General features: G+C 44.7%; 1 long non-coding RNA gene across 1 annotated transcript in view; it reads left to right on the forward strand.

Moving 5' to 3' along the window:
• Nucleotides 1–18,159, forward strand: part of LOC135239668 (uncharacterized) — a 68,065-nt gene extending 49,906 nt beyond the window's left edge. Inside the window, exons 4-7 of the long non-coding RNA XR_010325449.1 lie at nucleotides 5,234–5,309; nucleotides 14,726–14,771; nucleotides 15,416–15,512; nucleotides 18,059–18,159. This is a non-coding gene — a long non-coding RNA (uncharacterized LOC135239668). The remainder of the gene's footprint in view (nucleotides 1–5,233; nucleotides 5,310–14,725; nucleotides 14,772–15,415; nucleotides 15,513–18,058) is intronic.
• Nucleotides 18,160–18,598: the final 439 nt, after the last annotated feature.

An 18,598-nucleotide genomic window follows, 5' to 3' on the forward strand; every position in this document is an offset into this window, starting at 1 on the left:
GTGTGTTCATGCATGCGTGCATGAGTGTGTGTGCAAGTGTGTGTGAGCGGGTGTTTATGTGAACAGGCTGTGAAGAGGTATGTGTATGTGTGCATGAGTGTGTATGTGAGTGTGTTTATGGGGACTGGCTGTCAAGAGGTCTGTGTGTGTGTGCGTGCGTGCGTGTGTGTGTGTGTGTGTGTGTGTGTGAGAGAGAGAGAGAGAGATTATGGAGTCAGGCTATTAGGAGGGCTGTGTGTTTAATTCCTGCTCCTTGCAGTCAGCTTTATCTACAGTTGGAAGGTGGGGATTATGTCATTTATAAATTTAAACTGTTCCTTCCCCTCCTGCTTCAAATTTCTTCCACGTCCTCCATGTGTCATACTGCTGTGTGTGCACTGCTCACCATGGTGACTAACACCCCAAACACACACACACAGGTCACCCACATGACACACACACATACTAACAAACACAAACACACACACAGTCTCTTATACACATATGCAAACACATATAGACACAAACACACGTCATATAACATATATATGCACGCACATGCTCATAGTTTCACTGATACACACAGATGCACACATGCTCACGCAGACACACACGCAGATGCACACACACACACAAAGGCACACACTTCTCATCCCTCCCAAACCCACTGCACACACATGCAAACGTTCATTCATGTCCCCCCCCCACGTCTCTTTCTCTCTCACACACACATAAACACACACACACACACACACACATGCATACACAATCATATAATAATGTTTATAGTGATTTTTTTCTGTCTCTTACAAATTTGCTCTGAGCTACCTCTGCCTTCAGTCCTTAGGACATGGGGCTGGAAAGGTGGACAGAGAATGGTGGGGGGGTCTTATGGCATGATGCATACAGAGTGACCCAACCAAACTGGTAGTTTACATTACTTCACATTGGTCTTTTCAGTTTTTAGTTCAATACTCGCATCTTAAAAAAAGACCCTGCATTTCTCCATGAAACGCCCGCCTGTATAAATGAATGACGTGTCAGAGAAAGATATATAAGCTGTGAAATCACTCGGGATTTGGGGGTGGCTGCCCGGTCGAGTGGATAAAGGAAGATAATGGTAATATTAGGCATTAGCTCTACCCTAATTTCACACTGGTCCAAATATAAACTTATTTAAAAATGGCTTTTTTAGTGTTGTCTAGTTGTTGTCAGATGTGCAGAATGCCGTCATACACACAGTGATCCCTTGTGTGTGTGTGTTTGTGTGTGTGTGAGCGCGTACCTCCAGGGAGAGTTGACAGCAGCCATTTTTGGCCCATTTCTTTGACTCTGGCTGTGTTCAATTTGAGGCCTGTGGGTGGGGGGGGGCTGGATGTGAGTTTTATGGGGAGTATGTTGGAGGGGGGTAAGCTGACAATTTGAGCTGACAGTTGGCGACCCCCCCCCCCCCCGCCACCGCTGGCTGTACCGCATTCTGGCATCGCCAGGGGTCTCTCCCTGCATGGTCCACGCAAGACCCACCCCCCCAGGCAGGCTTTTAGAAGTGCCTCTGCAGGAGGGTAGAATAGTCACATGGATCCTTGGAGAGGGGGAACGGGGGGTGAACCATCGCACACGATTCACAAAATGCAGAAATATACGGATATACTTGTAGAGCCAGGGTTTTGAAGTCACTGCGGCACTGTCAGATGGCCTGCTGCATTTAGTGCCGTGCATTCACTTTACATTTCTTGCATTGTGTTACATCACACCTGGCTGATATATGCATTTTAAAGACTTGAGGATGCAAGCACTCAGATGCTAGCAGAATTTCCAAAAACACTCCTACGGATTGCTGAGAAAATTCAAGGAGATGTGTTACTAGCTGAAATGTTTCAAACCGCACGAAATACGAATTTCATTCTCAAAACTGCTGAATATTCACTTTTTTTTAAAAAAGTTTCTTTTTTTTAGTTATCTGCAGGAATTTTACTGGTGTCTGAAAAGGTTCAAGTCATTCAAATGTTTGTTTTGCCCCGGGTCTTAATTACACCGAATCCATTTAGCAGATGTTCTTATCCGGAGCACCTTTGAAAAGCGCGTTTCGGTGTTGGGTGTGCGGTTATAACGAGCCTGATGCTGAAAGTGTTCTTTTCCCCGCGCGGTGGGCGGACGGGCTGGAGTCGGGGGCTGGTGTTCCTTGTCCAGTTGCCGTTCCTGCTGTCCTGTCCCCTCTTTGCCAGGCTCAGTCACCCCATGTATCACCTGGTTTGGTCGGAGCCAGTGTTCTGAGATTGGAAGTTGCTGTCTTTAACGCCTGATTTCTTTGCGGAGTTCTTCAGTGAAAAGTTCATGTTGTCAGGAGATTTGCAGTAAGGACCCACGCTAAAGCTGATGGTTTGGAAATCGGGAGAGGCTGTCCCTTGCTGTACAAGCAAAACGGCAAAAGATTGTTGATTTTTGAAGTTCCTGCTAGTGAAAAAGGGTGCAGGTTATTTATTTTGTTGTTTCAGTCTCTGTTAAAACACAGTCTTGCATGGGCATCTGTTATATATGAGCTTAGCTGCTCATACGAGGTTAATCCTGCGCAGATATTCATCGTCCCCATTGTGATTCTGTGACCGTGTTCAGCAGCTTGTGGTTATTTGTGGCTCTGATCTATGCGTGCGATGTCTCCTTTCCTGGAGCCGCTCATTTGTCGACGTCAGCGTGCTGGGGAGACAGTGCTGGTGTGACAGTCCTTGTGATTTGGAGATCCTGCCTCGGTTCTGCTCACTGACCAGAACCGCTGTGTGTCTAACCGTCTCCACACGGACAGCGGGGAAGAGAAGGGACCCTGTGGAGCACAAACCATGGCTTTTTCATATTCCATCTATTTTGCTTTTCTGGACCGAGCTGTGTGTTTTAATTCTTTTACATTGTTTTTGTCATAAAGGAAGAAAATGTAAAAATAGCATCAGCCAGTGCTTTCTGTTACAGATGTCTTTTACTCTTCAGCAGATTGTTTTGTTTTTTTGGAAGGCAGAAAGGAGGCTCAGGGAGACGGGTCTGTTCGGAGGAGCGGTTTGGGCGGATGTAGCGCCTTTTGAGGTGGCTGGTGGCCTCCTTGCCCACGCCAGGGTGGCGGCGGGCCCCGCCCCTCAGCTTTTGGGGGGCGTGTCGTTCAGCCTGCCGTTTTCACACGCCCGCGTGCGGTACGCTCCGTTCCCCTTCTCCTCAGGACGTCCCACACGTGGGGCTAATTACCCCTCCCTGCCCTGGTCTCTACCCTCTTACCACAGCTCTGAACCCCCCCCCCCCACCCCCCACCCCACTGCAGCAGCTCTGACCTGCAGAATCTGCATCCCCATCCTACACTGTAAAATTAGTGTTAATTCAACTCTGACAAGAGTACGTATGAGTCCAATAGGGACCACATGCACTCTGTAAGAGTTGATTTAACACTGTATATATTACTGTGTACATGGGTACCCTTTCCCCCACACCACTCCAGCTCCCCCCTCAACAGATGAATGTTTTAAACCCTGGACCCGCATCTCATATTGGACCCTGCCTGTGCTGGTGTTACCCTGGGAACAGTAGTGATGTCCGGCAGCAGGCATGGTAGTGGTGAACTGTTGGAGCGTGCGTGCGCTCCCAAATTGGAGGATTGCAAATTGAAGACACAGGTTTTTCAGATACAGTACAATGGAATATTGCCTATTACGGGGGAAAAAAAGGCAAAAGAATTTAATAAATGAGTGAATGTTAAATGTTCTAAGCTGTTTTCTCGCTCTGTTGCCTGGTGTCCTTGGTGAAAACAGATTATTACTCTCAAATGTCCTCTTGGCTGAGTAAAGGTTAAATGTGTTGCTGAATGATTAGTAGTTTTCCCGCTGCGTTTTCCCCAGCGTCGGTGCAGTGCGAGCGGTGGCTGTTCGTAGCGTAGAGGCCGTTCGGCTGCGTGGCGGAGGGGAAGCACGCTCGTTTCCTGCCGCTCCATTTCCTGCGGCGGCCCTGTCGCTGGGCGTCACGGCGGCGTGGGTCGGCGCGGGCCGGGGTCGGCCCGGCGGGCGCGGCTCGGCCCGATTCTGTCCGCGCGGGGCCGCCCCTCCTCGCCGCGCGGCCTCAATTCGATCCGACAGGCCCCGGCGCTCGGGGCGCACGCGTGTGTGCGGACGAGAGATCACAGCAAGCAGGACCTTAGCGCAGCGAGACTGGAGATGGGAGAACAGGTTGGGGGAGGAAATGCACTGAAACAGCTGCTGAGCTGCGTAAAAGGCGATGGCTAACTGTTCGCAATACCTAAGAATTTATTTACGCGTTATTTCAGTGGCATTACCATTTATTTCTTGTTTCCGATACTGAAGCCATCACACCTCTCACTGTTGACATAAGGTGAGGCTTTGCCCCAAACACGTCACAAAATGCATGTGTTTCTGGTGCTGCTCATCTCTGAGTCTTATTGCCCCCCCTCTGTGCATTATTCCCCCCCCCCCCATGTTATAGTGCAAACTTCTGCATTTAAGCCTCAGCATGTACTAGAACCGTAGAACCATCTTCCCATTAAACACACACACACACAGCCACACACACGCACACACATGCACACACACTCACGTGCACACACACACACACAAGCACACACGCACACAGCCACACACACGCACACACATGCACACACACTCACGTGCACACACAACGAAGCAGAAAAAAAGAAAAGATACAGATCTCTCTCTCCCTCTCCCCCATCCTGAGTATTATTCCTGCACCAGTGGTACACACGTGCAACACTCTGCATTCACCCTAATATACCTTTCAAGGCCTTGCGTACCCCCTGCAGGGTGTTCTGTGTTCCATGTTGGGTTCAGGGGGAGAATAAGGGATTGTGTTTGTATGTGTGTATCTGTGTGTCTGTGTCTGTCTGTGTTTCTGTTAGTGTGTGCGTGTGTGTGTCTCTGTGTGTGTCAGATTAGCTCAGATCATTGCATTATTTAATGCACAATCTCTAACAGACGTCTTTATCTGGGGCAATGCATGAATTTAGACCTTACACTGTGTAATTTCATCTGTATCCCTTCTGAAAGAAGCTCTGCAACAAAAACAAATTATTGTTGTTGTTGTTGTTGTTCTTCTTCTTCTTCTTCTTTCTTTTTTGTTTTTTTTTCAGATGGGGCAGTTGAAACAATTAGGCTTGGATAGGGATATAGGAACCACCATCCTGTACTTGTCTCACATTTTCTCTCTGTGTGCTATCTCTCTCTCTCTCTCTCTCTCTCTCTCTCTCTCTCAGATGTTCTCAGATGGATCCGTGGTCCTGTTTGCTCTGTAATATGTGTCTGCAGCTGGTGACACTGCTGAAACTGCTGGTGAGACACACTGAAAGCCAGTACTATGCTCAGTTATGTCCCCACAAATCATATGCTGCATAATGTCACCACACATGCAGTGAGCCAATCGTATGCTCTATGATGTCACTACACACGCTTAGAACCAGTCATATGCTTCATAATGTCACGATAGCCAGTCAGTCGCTGATGTCATGACATGCATAACCGCATACACTTTTGTCATGGTGATGCGTGTGAGTGATGTTGCTGTTGAGTAGTGTAGGCTGTGAGTGTGTGTGGGGCTGTGTGATGGTGGTAGGCTGTGGATGGTGGGTGTAAGGGCTGTGTGATGGTGGTGTGTGGGCTGTGTGATGGTGGTGTGTGGCGTGTATGGTGTGTAGGGGTGTGTAAGGGCTGTGTGATGGTGGTGTGTAAGGGCTGTGTGTAAGGGCTGTGTGATGGTGGTGTGTGAGGGCAGTGTGATGGTGGTGTGTGATGGTGGTGTGTAAGGGCTGTGTGATGGTGGTGTGTGAGGGCAGTGTGATGGTGGTGTGTGAGGGCTGTGTGATGGTGGTGTGTAAGGGCAGTGTGATGGTGGTGTGTGAGGGCTGTGTGATGGTGGTGTGTAAGGGCTGTGTGATGGTGGTGTGTGAGGGTGGTGTGTGAGGGCTGTGTGATGGTGGTGTGTGAGGGCTGTGTGATGGTGGTGTGTAAGGGCTGTGTGATGGTGGTGTGTAAGGGCTGTGTGATGGTGGTGTGTGAGGGCAGTGTGTAAGGGCTGTGTGATGGTGGTGTGTGAGGGCAGTGTGATGTATGGGCTGTGTGATGGTGGTGTGTGAGGGCAGTGTGATGGTGGTGTGTGATGGTGGTGTGTGAGGGCTGTGTGATGGTGGTGTGTGAGGGCTGTGTGATGGTGGTGTGTGAGGGCTGTGTGATGGTGGTGTGTGAGGGCTGTGTGTGAGGGCTGTGTGATGGTGGTGTGTGAGGGCTGTGTGATGGTGGTGTGTGAGGGCTGTGTGTGAGGGCTGTGTGATGGTGGTGTGTGGGGCTGTGTGATGGTGGTGTGTGAGGGCTGTGTGATGGTGGTGTGTGAGGGCGTGTGTGAGGTGGTGTGTGAGGGCTGTGTGAGGTGGTGTGTGAGGGCAGTGTGATAGTGGTGTGTGAGGGCTGTGTGAGGGGTGTGAGGGGTGTGTAGGTGGTGTGTGAGGGCTGTGTGATAGTGGTGTGTGAGGGCTGTGTGATGGTGGTGTGTGAGGGCAGTGTGTGAGGGCTGTGTGATAGTGGTGTGTGAGGGCAGTGTGATGCTGGTGTGTGAGGGCAGTGTGATGGTGGTGTGTGAGGGCAGTGTGATGGTGGTGTGTGAGGGCAGTGTGATAGTGGTGTGTGAGGGCAGTGTGATGGCTCTTTGTGAGGCTCATGGTGGCTGGCGGGCTGCAGCTCAGAATAGACCCACACTCGTTTGGGTATCTCTGATGTCTAATGCAAGGTGACACCTGCTGCCCTACCTGTCATAGAGGAAAAACAGGGTCAACTGTCACCCCCCCCCCCCCAATGCCATTGTTCTTCCCTTCACACACATTGTCTCTCTCTCTCTCTCTCTCTCTCTCTCCCTCTCTGTCATCTCCCTCATATTTTCTTTCTCCCTTTCTCTTTCAATTCACTCAAAACATCCATCCAGTTTCCAAGTTAGACGTGCAATAAAAATCTGTCTTCTTTTTTTTACCATATTTTTCTACTTTTCAGTTGTTCTTCTAAGCACATTTTTTCTGAAAATGTCTAACTGAAGTGAAATTCTGTTTTTGTGCTGTGCACAAGCAAGTGTCTAAGTGTCTAAGAGAGGACAGGTATAGTTTTTTTAAAATAAACCCTTTAACATTTCTGCTAAATTTTGGTGACCTCACATCCACGAGGTTCTTTCTCTGAAATGTTTATTACTTCCTGTGGACAATTAATTACGTGCTGGTCTATTCTGGGAAAGTCTTGATCCAATTCAAAATACACAACCTGTTCCTCTGCTATATCATTGTGCTCCTGTTCCACAGTGCTGTAGCTGCTCATTATGCTCCTGTTCCACAGTGCTGTAGCTGCTCATTATGCTCCTGTTCCACAGTGCTGTAGCTGCTCATTATGCTCCTGTTCCACAGTGCTGTAGCTGCTCATTATGCTCCTGTTCCACAGTGCTGTAGCTGCTCATTATGCTCCTGTTCCACAGTGCTGTAGCTGCTCATAATGCTCCTGTTCCGCAGAGCTGTAGCTGCTCATTCTGCTCCTGTTCCACAGTGCTGTAGTTGCTCATTCTGCTCCTGTTCCATAGTGCTGTAGCTGCTCATTATGCTCCTCTTCCACAATGTTGTTACTCTGGCCCTGTTCTGCAGTTCTGTGCCTGTTCAATCTACTCCACAGATCTGTGCATGAACTACGCACATAAACATTAGCAGTGCTAATGCCATTGTCTTTTAGACACAATATAAAGCACAAACCTGGTAACCAGCTCAGTCGTATATTTTGTATAATATTGTCTTTATTTAGATTAACATCACAACAGCTCCTCAGACTTGGGCGATCCAGACATTCTGAATTCTGTTTCCCCGTCAATACAGCTGGGCCCCAAATTCACCGTTACCTCTAAGAATTTACTCCATCCGACAAGCCCTGTTCCTGCCTTTTGTTTTTCTTGGAATTTCTTTCTGATCTTCATTTTTCGGAAGATAAGACGAGGTGTAAAATCAGAGAAGGCATGACAGATTTCTCCCATCACAGATGCGCAAAGACATTGATAAGATCGGCAGTCGATTAGCTACGCCTTACGGTGCCAAGGGCCTAGCAAACTAAATCAATTACCTTTAAGGCAGTTAGCTGGAACGGGGGCAGCAGTGGTGTTATCAGATCCAAGGCAGCCGTCGCTATGTCCCAGTGAACATAATGAGAGGATACCTGCCTGAATTAACAGACACTTATCTGAACACGTGCATGGATAAGCACCAGTGATTTAAAAAAAAATAATGATAAATAACAGACTGAATATAATGATGACCTTGAGCGGCGGGAATGGTCGTGTGTTTTCCTGGTAGGGTTGTGCACTGTGTGATACTGATTGAGGTTTTGGGGCACTCTGCATTAAAATGAGACCTTAAACAGAGGTTCTGAAATTAGATTAAATTCCATGGCACTGATTGAAAGAGTAGAAAGGTGTTAGCATCAGTGCCCTGGTCAAATTCTGCATAGCTGCCTCTATATCTAAGCCCCACTGTTACGATCAGCCCCTGGCCAGTCGCAACATAAACGAGAATCACGCAAAATAGTCGCAATTCAAAAATATCTTTAATTAAAGAACACTACAAAAGAACAAAAATGCGCAGTGTAGCCAGACTGCAGGTTGTCCTCTGAATGGAGAGAGAGAGTGAGCATCAGCCAGAGGGCCCCTTAAGTTGAAGACAATCAAACAAATGTCGCAACACCACATTCAGCCACTAGGGCACAAGGTCAGGGAACCATAACACCCACCCACCTAGTTGCATTCCTAGATCAGTCGATTTAGACAAAGATGTTCAACCCTGGTCCTGGAGGGCCACAGTGCCTGTACAGCTACTCAACCCTGGTCCTGGAGGGCCGCAGGGCCTGTATAGCTACTCAACCCTGGTCCTGCAGGGCCGCAGGGCCTGTACAGCAACTCAACCCTGGTCCTGGAGAGTCGCAGGGCCTGTACAGCTACTCAACCCTGGTCCTGGAGGGCCGCAGTGCCTGTACAGCAACTCAACCCTGGTCCTGGAGGGCCACAGTGCCTGCAGGGCTACTCAGCCCTGGTCCTGGAGGGCCGAAGTGCCTGTACAGCTACTCAACCCTGGTCCTGGAGGGCCACAGTGCCTGTACAGCTACTCAACCCTGGTCCTGGAGGGCCACAGTGCCTGTACAGCTACTCAGCCCTGGTCCTGGAGGGCCGCAGTGCCTGTACAGCTATGCCTGCCATACTGTCCTCATGCTTTTGCTCCTTCCAAGCACTGCTCTGGTTTAGCTTCTCTCCACGGTTCTGAGAGTGTTGGTGGTTATCAGACAGCCGGAGGAGTCCTTGTGGGATCTAGTCCTGTGGGAGCTGGATTTGAACAGCTCCCCATTGCCACCCCCACCCCCCATCCTCCTATATGTAGTTTGCACCTGGACGATTTGTGGCATTTGTGATGATGTCACAGTGTGGGATGGTAGATCTGGATATGAACTCCCTGCATGACTGCATAGCAGGAGCCTTGATTGGCTGTTCCACCTCTCCCCCAGGAAGTGACATATCTGTTCCACTGTGATAAGTAATGTGTGCCGAGGGGGAGGTTGTGATCCCTATTTCGTCTCCTCTGGCTCTTTCCAGCACCAGAGAGCATCTGTTTCTGAACCTGCAACAATTTGCAGGCGTTCTTATCCAAAGTGACTCACAAAACAAACTATGTAAGTGCACGAAACTGGTTTAAAAGAACAACAGTTATGACAGCGAAAGATAACTAATTAATTTAGTGCCTAGCTACTGGGACTTGAGGCAAGCAAAATCTATTAGCACCAAGCTACAGCATTTTGGGCGGTTTGTCAGCACCTGGTTGGCTGTCTATGTGACATTAGGAAGTGTACACAGCTAAAAGCACTGATGTGATTTTTGGCTGGAGCTGCCGCTCACCATGTTCATCCCGCAGTAGTCCTTTTTGACCTATGGAATCCAGCGAGGGACAGCCTTTCCCCTCTGGTTCTTTGCAGACCCCGAGGGAATGAGTCATCTGGCACAGGGCGATGCTGACGATCGATGTGTGTGTCTGGGAGATTATGGCCCGCCGGGTGCTTTTTTAAACTCATGGCTTTGGCATACGTCCCAACGGCACAAAAATGTTTTATTTCTGCATTGTGCTATAGCTCCCTCTGCTGGTGATTGAGAGTAACTTTATGTCTGGTGAGCTCTTTGGCATGACTCTACTTACATGATTGATTGATTTGGGAGAGTACATGCGAGCGTGTGCTCTCCTTTGAAGCATATGCAATTGCTGCCTCTTATCACACTGCAGTTCACACGGATTAGCTAGCAGGGGTGCGTCATGAGATGTGGGCATTCCAGCTAACTGAAACCTTCCCGTCCCTGCATGATGCTAGAGCCAATCGTGCATTACCCTACAGGGCTGGCAGCCAGTCAACGCTGGTGGGTTCCATACCTGATACCTGCCCCTGGGACTTATCTGTGTGCTAGGACAGTGCCTTAACAGGATGAGCCACCCGGCAGCCTCATTTTTTAAATTACAGGCTTTTGACAGAGGTTCTGTAAAGTTCTTGAATTTTTAAAAAAATATATTTTGCTGATGCTGAAAAACTTAATGTTTACACATATGAAGTGATGCCATTAGAAATAGTCCAGATTCTAATTAGGATTGTGTTTGGATTTTGGTATGGTAAACGTGAGAGAGGATTAGCAGTGGGTGTTTCCATTTTAAACCACTTTAGCTCCATTGACCCCATTATAAATGTATAGAAGCACATGCACTTCCAACAAACTGCTGAATGAATAACACTACAATTTTTCATCAATGACTGTTATTTCAGGTTTTTTTTTTTGGTAAGAGCAAAACCTTTTCCTCAATTGCTACAAAAGCTCCTTACCCAAATAATTTTCCTGACATATAACATTCATTTGCAGAATGTAATTACTGTGAAAAGGAGCAATTATACTTTTATTTAAAACATTTTTTTTAATATAGCTGTTACTTTGTATCAATATTAATACACTCCAATATAAACATTATATAATAAAATGTGTAAACTGTTTAATTCTACAGGACGTTAACAAACAATGCTCCTACAGCAAGTTAAGTCTTTAAAAGATGGACATGCGTGCACCAGATTCATTCTGCAATACTTTGACCACTAGGTGGAGCCACAGCAACGGAAAATGTTTTATTTCCTCCAACAGCACAGGTGTCTGATGCCGGAGACATCTGCAGATGTCTGCAATATAACATGGGGAAATGTGTTCATCTGTCTAATGTATGAAAATAGTTTGAGTCCAAGGGCAATAAAATTGTCTAATACTGAGCATGCACAGTATGATTTGATGTGCTCAATAAATGTGAAGTAGTAGTCCAGGGTATTTATTGCATTATAAAAAGCTTTATGTGCTTGGTTATTATTTGATTGATTATTGTTGTTAGTTCGTTGATTGAGTGGTTATTAAAATCCTACCCCATGTCCTCACTATTTCTAGCCCTCCCCTTTAACGTAGATGCTGCTCAGAACTTTTGTAACCCTAGAGTCAAGAAATGAATAACTTTCCCAAAAATAAATAATACGTGTAACATACGTAATCTGGGTTTTGGAACTTCATTTGTTGAATGTGCGGTTATTTTCTTTTATTAGAGTTTGAACCTTAAGTTAGAGTTTGAGCTTTAATCAGTCGAACCATGTATTTGTTGAAGAACTAAACAACAGGTTTAATGAAAGTCAGAAAAGGTTATAAAAGGTAATGCGTAATACTCAGAAATAAAGATCAAAAACCTGTTTGACCATACAGACCTAATACCTGAAATGATTTAATTGACGTTTTTTTTAAATGAAAATAACCGTAAAACAAAAGATGTGTTCATGATATACTCCGATTTTATCTATTCATCCCAATTGTTTGACCCAAAGTGCCGAGAGCGATTTGGAGAATGCAAGCGAGCGGAAGAGAAATGTCTTTGTCCGTGGAAACATTGAGTGAGTCAGTGCAGAGGTTTTCATTGACAGATTTGATTGATTTAATAAGCCTTTTGATGGAGAAAAACGGCGCGAGCCCTCTACGCTTTTTAGCGATATATTGCCCTTCCCTGCGCTTTCATGTAGACACGCCGTATTTGATGGTGAATAGCTGTCCCTGCCCTGATCCTGCCTCACAATTGTAGGCCTACATGATTATCATTGCAAATGGTGTTTATTCTTTTCTTAATGCTCTTTCCTTTGATCTCATTTCAGTGAAAACGTTTTAATGGTTTTATGATGCAAAGTTCTCCAAGTATATTATTGTCATTCTAAAAAGGTTTTAAAAAAAACAAACAAAAAAACACTGAAATATAGCTCGGAATAGCATTCCACACGGAGCGCTTATCAAAGATCCAGCCGTTGAGCGATTCTATTATCCGAGGCCGCCGCTGTGTCCTTGTGTTTATTAAAGACACATTAGACCGTTGTTCCAAGCCCGTTCTCACTGTCGCAAGGAGGGCGGGGTTAACTCATTTGTTTTAATTGCCATTCTCAGAATTCAAAAGCCGCGATGCAGTCATCTGAAGTCTTTCGGAGACGAGCTATAGCTGTTCTTCACAATGACAGCGTCACGGCGTGCAGGCGCCTGAACACGAACGTGCACACGCTTTGTGCTTGTTCTCCCCTGTGCTTTGAGCGGCATGTTTATTTTCCTGAACAGCGAATATGGCCTGGGGTAAATCCAGATTGAATTGTTCTATGGATTTCAAAACCAGGGATGAACATCCAGTAAATTAATTTGAATGAAGCATACACAGAACACCAAATGGCCCTGGCATTCATTTTATACATGTATTTCCGAAGCATTGATTTATTAGTCTTTGTTATCACATGCTGGGTAATGCAATTAGTATTGTTGACACACATGACATTTCTGGGATTCAAAAATCTGGAGTTAGACAAAAAGTGTGAAATTGTTAGATTTCTCTTTGAAAGAATGGTGTTCACTCATTTGGTGTTTTGGTGATGATGGTGGTGGAGAGTGCTGTCTAACACCTTGGTCCAGAATCTCCCGTGGGTGTTCAACTGGGTTGAGATCTGGTGACTGCGAAGGCCATAGCGTATGATTCACATCATTTTTATACTCACCAAACCATTCAGTGACCCCTCATGCCCTGTTGATGGGGGCATCGTCATCCTGGAAGAGACTACTCACATCAGGATATAAATTTTTCATCACAGCTTAAAGGTGATCACTCAGGATAACTTTGTATTGATTCGCAGTGACCCTTCTCTCTAAGGGGACAAGTGGACCCAAACCATGCCAGGAAAACGCCCCCCACGGCGTAACAGAGCCACCAGTCCACCTCACTGTAGGGGTCAAGCATTCAGGCCTGTACCATTCTCTCACTCGCCCACTTGTTGAGAACATGGTGAAGGATGACTCATCTGGCCATATCACTTTTTTCTACACCTCTGTCGACCAGTCCCTATGGTTTTTGTACCACGGAACTCTCAAATGTGCGTTCGTCTTTGTAATGAGTGGTTTATGCACTGCAACCCTACTATAATATCCCTCACTATATAGTTGTCGACAGACTGTTGTTCTTGCTGACACAGTCATTGTCCTGCATTGACATTCTCAGTCACCGGAGGAAAAGTTGCTCTTCTATTTTTCCTTGCATATCGCACTAATGCACAAGCGTCAAGGTCAAATGTGCATTTTCAACCACAATGTCCGACCCTATTTACTGATGTCTTTCCCATAGACCTAAATGCAGATATGACTGTTCCCATTGAAACACTAGCCAGCTGAGCAGTCTTTGTGACTGAAGCCTGCCATCAGTGCCCCAATAATGAACCCTCTTTCAAAGTAACTTAGATCTTTTCCTCTTGCCATCTTCATCTAAAGTCGAGGTCAGCTGGGCCTGCTCAGCATTTTTATGTATGCCACAGAGCATGATAGGATGTTCATTGTTTAATTGTATCATGCAGTATGCCTGGATGGAAGCATGTGCATTCATTATGTTTCTCCACTCATTCAGGTTTTTTTAAAAATGTGTGTGTGTGTGTGTATATATATATAAACACACAGACATATAGGCTGTGTACTTAGTTGTTATTAGCTTTATCATGAAAATACTTCATTTCTTTGAGACTCTAATCAACAGGGAGAATAGTGTTATTGACAGTCCAGACCAACTAGAATTCGAGGGAATGACAGGCTAAGATTTAAGTGTTGGTAACATTAGCAACAATTTAGCAACTTCGCCCACCAGCACCCAGCCTCCATCAGCGTCTGCTCCACCTTCCAGGTATGCTGGAACCGGTCTGTCTCATTAAGCCCTTTCCCACTGTAGCCTTCTCATTTCCAACTCTTCTTCTACTACTTCAGCATTGCAAGAAAACACAAAGAGCTTATATCTGATGCATTTCTTCTGGACTATCCCAATTGTATTGATTTCTTGTGAGGAGTATAATCTGGTGAACTATAACCTTGCTGACTTCGATAAAACACTCATATATAACACTGTTAGTCCTTTTGAGAGATTTGGCTTTTTGTCTTTGTGATGGTTGTACTCCTGTATTTTTTTTCTGGGAATGAAAGAGAGAGACGATGGTTATTGGCTGTCAGTGTAAGTTCCTTGCCATGTGTCCTCCAAATTTAACAATGAAACACAGTCTAAACATCCTTTAACAGAAAGCCCAATCCAGAATTATACTTTATCAGTATATATATTTTTTTGCCTTTTTTTCAGGTTAACTGCAGAGAGGGTGATGAGACACTCTCAGTGATAATGCAAGGTAACCCACTTTTTGGCTTTGAGTTTAAGAGCACAAATGTTATGTCTGGATAGTTTTTTAAAAAAAATTTATTTTCTCAGCAATAACTGTGAAGTCCTTCACTCTCTGACCTTTCTTCTGTGGGTTACTGCTGTCTGTTAAAAAGCTTCCTTTAAGCTGCTGAAAAGCTTCAGCCAATCAACTTCACTTGTTATAAATATACGGGTATGCTGATTGGCTGTTGAAACATTTTGTGAGGAATAATGACCCTTGAACTTTCTCTTGTGAGCAGTGCTGTGCCAAAGACTGAACAAGAAATGTGAGTAAAGAAGTGAGGTCCTGGTAACTTGAAAAGTGAAATTTTAGTTGTCAGTTTCCACTCACACGTTCCCTTTCACTCATTTGCTGAGTCACATCTCTGCACTACTTTTTTACGGGAGCAGCCACTCAGTGTAATATGGTATATTGCTTGGTGAATACACATTTGTGAAATAGTTCATGTATTTTCTTAATGCAAAGTCAGCTGGACTACCACACAAGTGACAGGTTTTAAACCTAACAGTATCAAGATTTAATGTTTATCTAATGGGACTCAAATTTTTGTTTTGCAAATATTAATTTGCAGTCTTTCAATTTGTAATGTTTTCTCCCCCTTATCTCCCCAGTTTGGAATGCCCGATCACGCTCAGGCCGCAATGCCCATTGCAACATCCGTCGCTGTCGACTCAGGAGAGTGGAGACGAGCACAATCTCTTCACGGAAGTATGTGATATCAATGAGCACTTTCTATCACACAACAGTTTACAAATCGGGCTCACACAGACGGGTGTCAGAGCAAGACTCTCCATGTGCAGCTCATCAGCGGGACCAGCAGGTGCGTGGCTGACCCGTGGGCTTTGCTGGCGCACAATGAGATGCAGTCATCCCGGACAACTGAAACCCCCGCCTTACACAAAAATCACGTCAACACCCAACTTGTGATGAGTACACGTAACCTATAAAAATAGTCACATTTATGATCAATCAATCATTTGTGCCATCTTCGATCCGAAGGTTGGCTTTCGTGGTCCTCCAACTGTTTCTCTCCTCAGCCTTTCTCTTGAGTTGTTCATATCTTCTTTCTCCGCTCCGTCTCTTTATGTCATCCAGCCACATTATGCGTTGTCTTCCCACTCCTTGTTTCCCTTCAATCATCCCTTCCAAAACCCTTGTCATCAGCCTTCCACTGGACCCTCTCAGAATGTGCCCCGCAAACTCAAACTTTCTCTCTGCAATCTTCTTCATAAAATTTTTTCCTATCAGTTCCAGAACCTTGTCATTTGACATAAATCTTCTCCAGCTGATCTTGAGCATTCTCCTATAGCACCATATCTCAAATGCATTTATCCTTCTTTTTGCTTCCTCTGTCAATGTCCACGTCTCTACATCCATATGTAAGAACAGAAAAGATATAGGTTTAAATAATCTTTTTCTTCACCGTGATGTGCTTATAATATGATTGTGGAAAAAGGTACCTTATACTATTTAAAAAATAAATAAATTAATCAAAAGGAAATTATATTGATGTTATAATGTCATTCTCATACTACATAAAAAGAGACTATGATGAGATTTCATTGAGGTTTTTACATTTTTAAAAGGGATTAACTGATTTTTAGGCTGAATTCTGTCAGTAGATCAAGGGGGTTGTAGCTTCTTATGTCTCCTAGTTTGATCTAGCATAGGCTAGGTCAGAGAGTGATGTTTACTGTGTGAACTGGACGTAATGTGGCTTATGAATAACTGTCACAAAATTAGTATTGTACCTTATCAGAACTGTGTTTTATAGTTGTTCCCATGACATTCGCTATGCACTTATTGTATGTATCTTTGGATAAAAACGTGTGCCAAATAGATGTAATGCAATGGAAATGAGCAGAAGGTAAATTCTGCACAGAAATCAGGATATATTTCTTTACACGGGGTTGTCAATTTGTAAAATAGCTTGCCAGGTTTTGTAGAAGAGGCAGAGGTCTCAAGGCTCTGCATTGCACTAAGCACAAGGCTTAGTGCAGTGCTACACCCTCTCTAATTTATAGGAAATGGTAAGCGTAGATAGGCTGAATGACTTGTCATCATCACGTGTTCTTATGCAAAGAAAACAACAAGTTCGCCATGTGCATAGGTATATAAGACAGATATTCTCATGGCACCACTGTACCAAGATGCATGCTACTTGTAACTGAGTGTTTGCAAATAAAAGAAAAAATCTTCATTTTCTGCTGCATAAATTATGCGTATTATGCATAAAAATTATAATACAGAGGTAAAGCCTCTATTAATTATTTTCCTAGCATGCTGTTTCTCATGATAACAGATACTGAATTTGCACATCACACTTGTTGCTTGAATTAAGTGTTATAGAGCAATATCGTTTCAAAATCATTTTGCAATGACAATTTCATTAACGGATTCGGTGTGTGAACACGAGCAAAGATTTGAAAACGTCGGGAAGGACCTAAACTGCTCCTTTTACACAACTGCAGTCCTCCACTGCCGACGATGACAACGTTGATCTATTTATCGCACTGAACAGGCTATTAATGGAGACAAACGGGAGGGGCGGAGAAACGTCATTACCAAGGGGGGACAAGGGAGACAATTCAGGAGGCTGACCTTGTGAAATCTGCAGAGCACCTTTCTGTTGTAGTTTCGAACAAAAGAGTCGGTGCCGTTGAACGGCTGCTAGATAATTTCTCAAATACTTTGGGAAGGGGACAATGGCAGCGGCTCTCGCGCTTCTCCAACAATAGCAGCGAATCTCGCTGTGCTCTCCTCAAGGTCACGAGCGAGTGAAGATATATAAATAAGAAATACCGTTTAAAATGTATTCTCAAATTACATTAAATGATGTTCTTTACTTTGGAGTACGCTATGTGATTTTGGCAAATATATCTAATTTTAAAAAATAACTTTTTACTTCTTTAGATGTGGTGATGCCATGTCCATTAAGCAGAGGCAAGTTGCCATAAATGTAACGCTTGATGAATGTAACACGGTCAATAACTTCATGTACAATGCGGCTACTGTAGCCTTTTCAGATGTGCACATGTGCAATCATATAATATTTGAAAAGTTATCTGTAATTGAAAAGTTACTAGGGCTTTTCGGATTAAAGTTCCATCCGGAATTCAATGCTAGATGACCAAATAAATAAATACATAAAAAATGACCCCGTCTGTATAAATGTATCGGCTGTTACAGCTCTGCTGTTTCTGAGTTGATATAACAAGCAATGTGCTTTTTTTGTTGCTGTTATATGTTTACAGAATGCCATCTGAAGAAGAAAAGAGAGGATTGGTACCCAGGGAGGTCATAGAGAAGGGACACCAAATTTGTTTTGAATATTTTTTAAATAAACTGATTTTAGTCGTCAACCTGTTTGACTTTTTACTTTACTTAACTGAACACATTTCACATTAAACACTTAATTTTCTTGCTGCGTTGACATAGCAGCATCTTCTGGATGCCCCAAGTGATTAATGGAAACGCAGCAGCCACCTGGGCACACACTAGAGTGATCTGTGTGGTCCGCTATTTGCTTTGTAAAAGCTACCTGGAGACAAAAGCAGCTTACCTCGTCGAATTGGACGTTACCATGACTCACTTCACGGTAATTTACGAAGTTGCTTGTGCGTCAGTGTTAACGTGTTTACGCACAGTGTTTTTCATGAATAAAGCCCCATGCTTCATAATTTGAGGATGTGGCTGATCTCACATTACCAAAACCAAATGCGTTTCCTTGATTGACATTAGTATGTGCAGAAAAAAACCTGCGCACGCACATTATAGGGCGTTTTGTTTACTGT

Source organism: Anguilla rostrata, chromosome 14 (genome assembly GCF_018555375.3).
Source record: "Anguilla rostrata isolate EN2019 chromosome 14, ASM1855537v3, whole genome shotgun sequence".
Classification (NCBI taxonomy): Eukaryota; Metazoa; Chordata; class Actinopteri; order Anguilliformes; family Anguillidae; genus Anguilla; species Anguilla rostrata.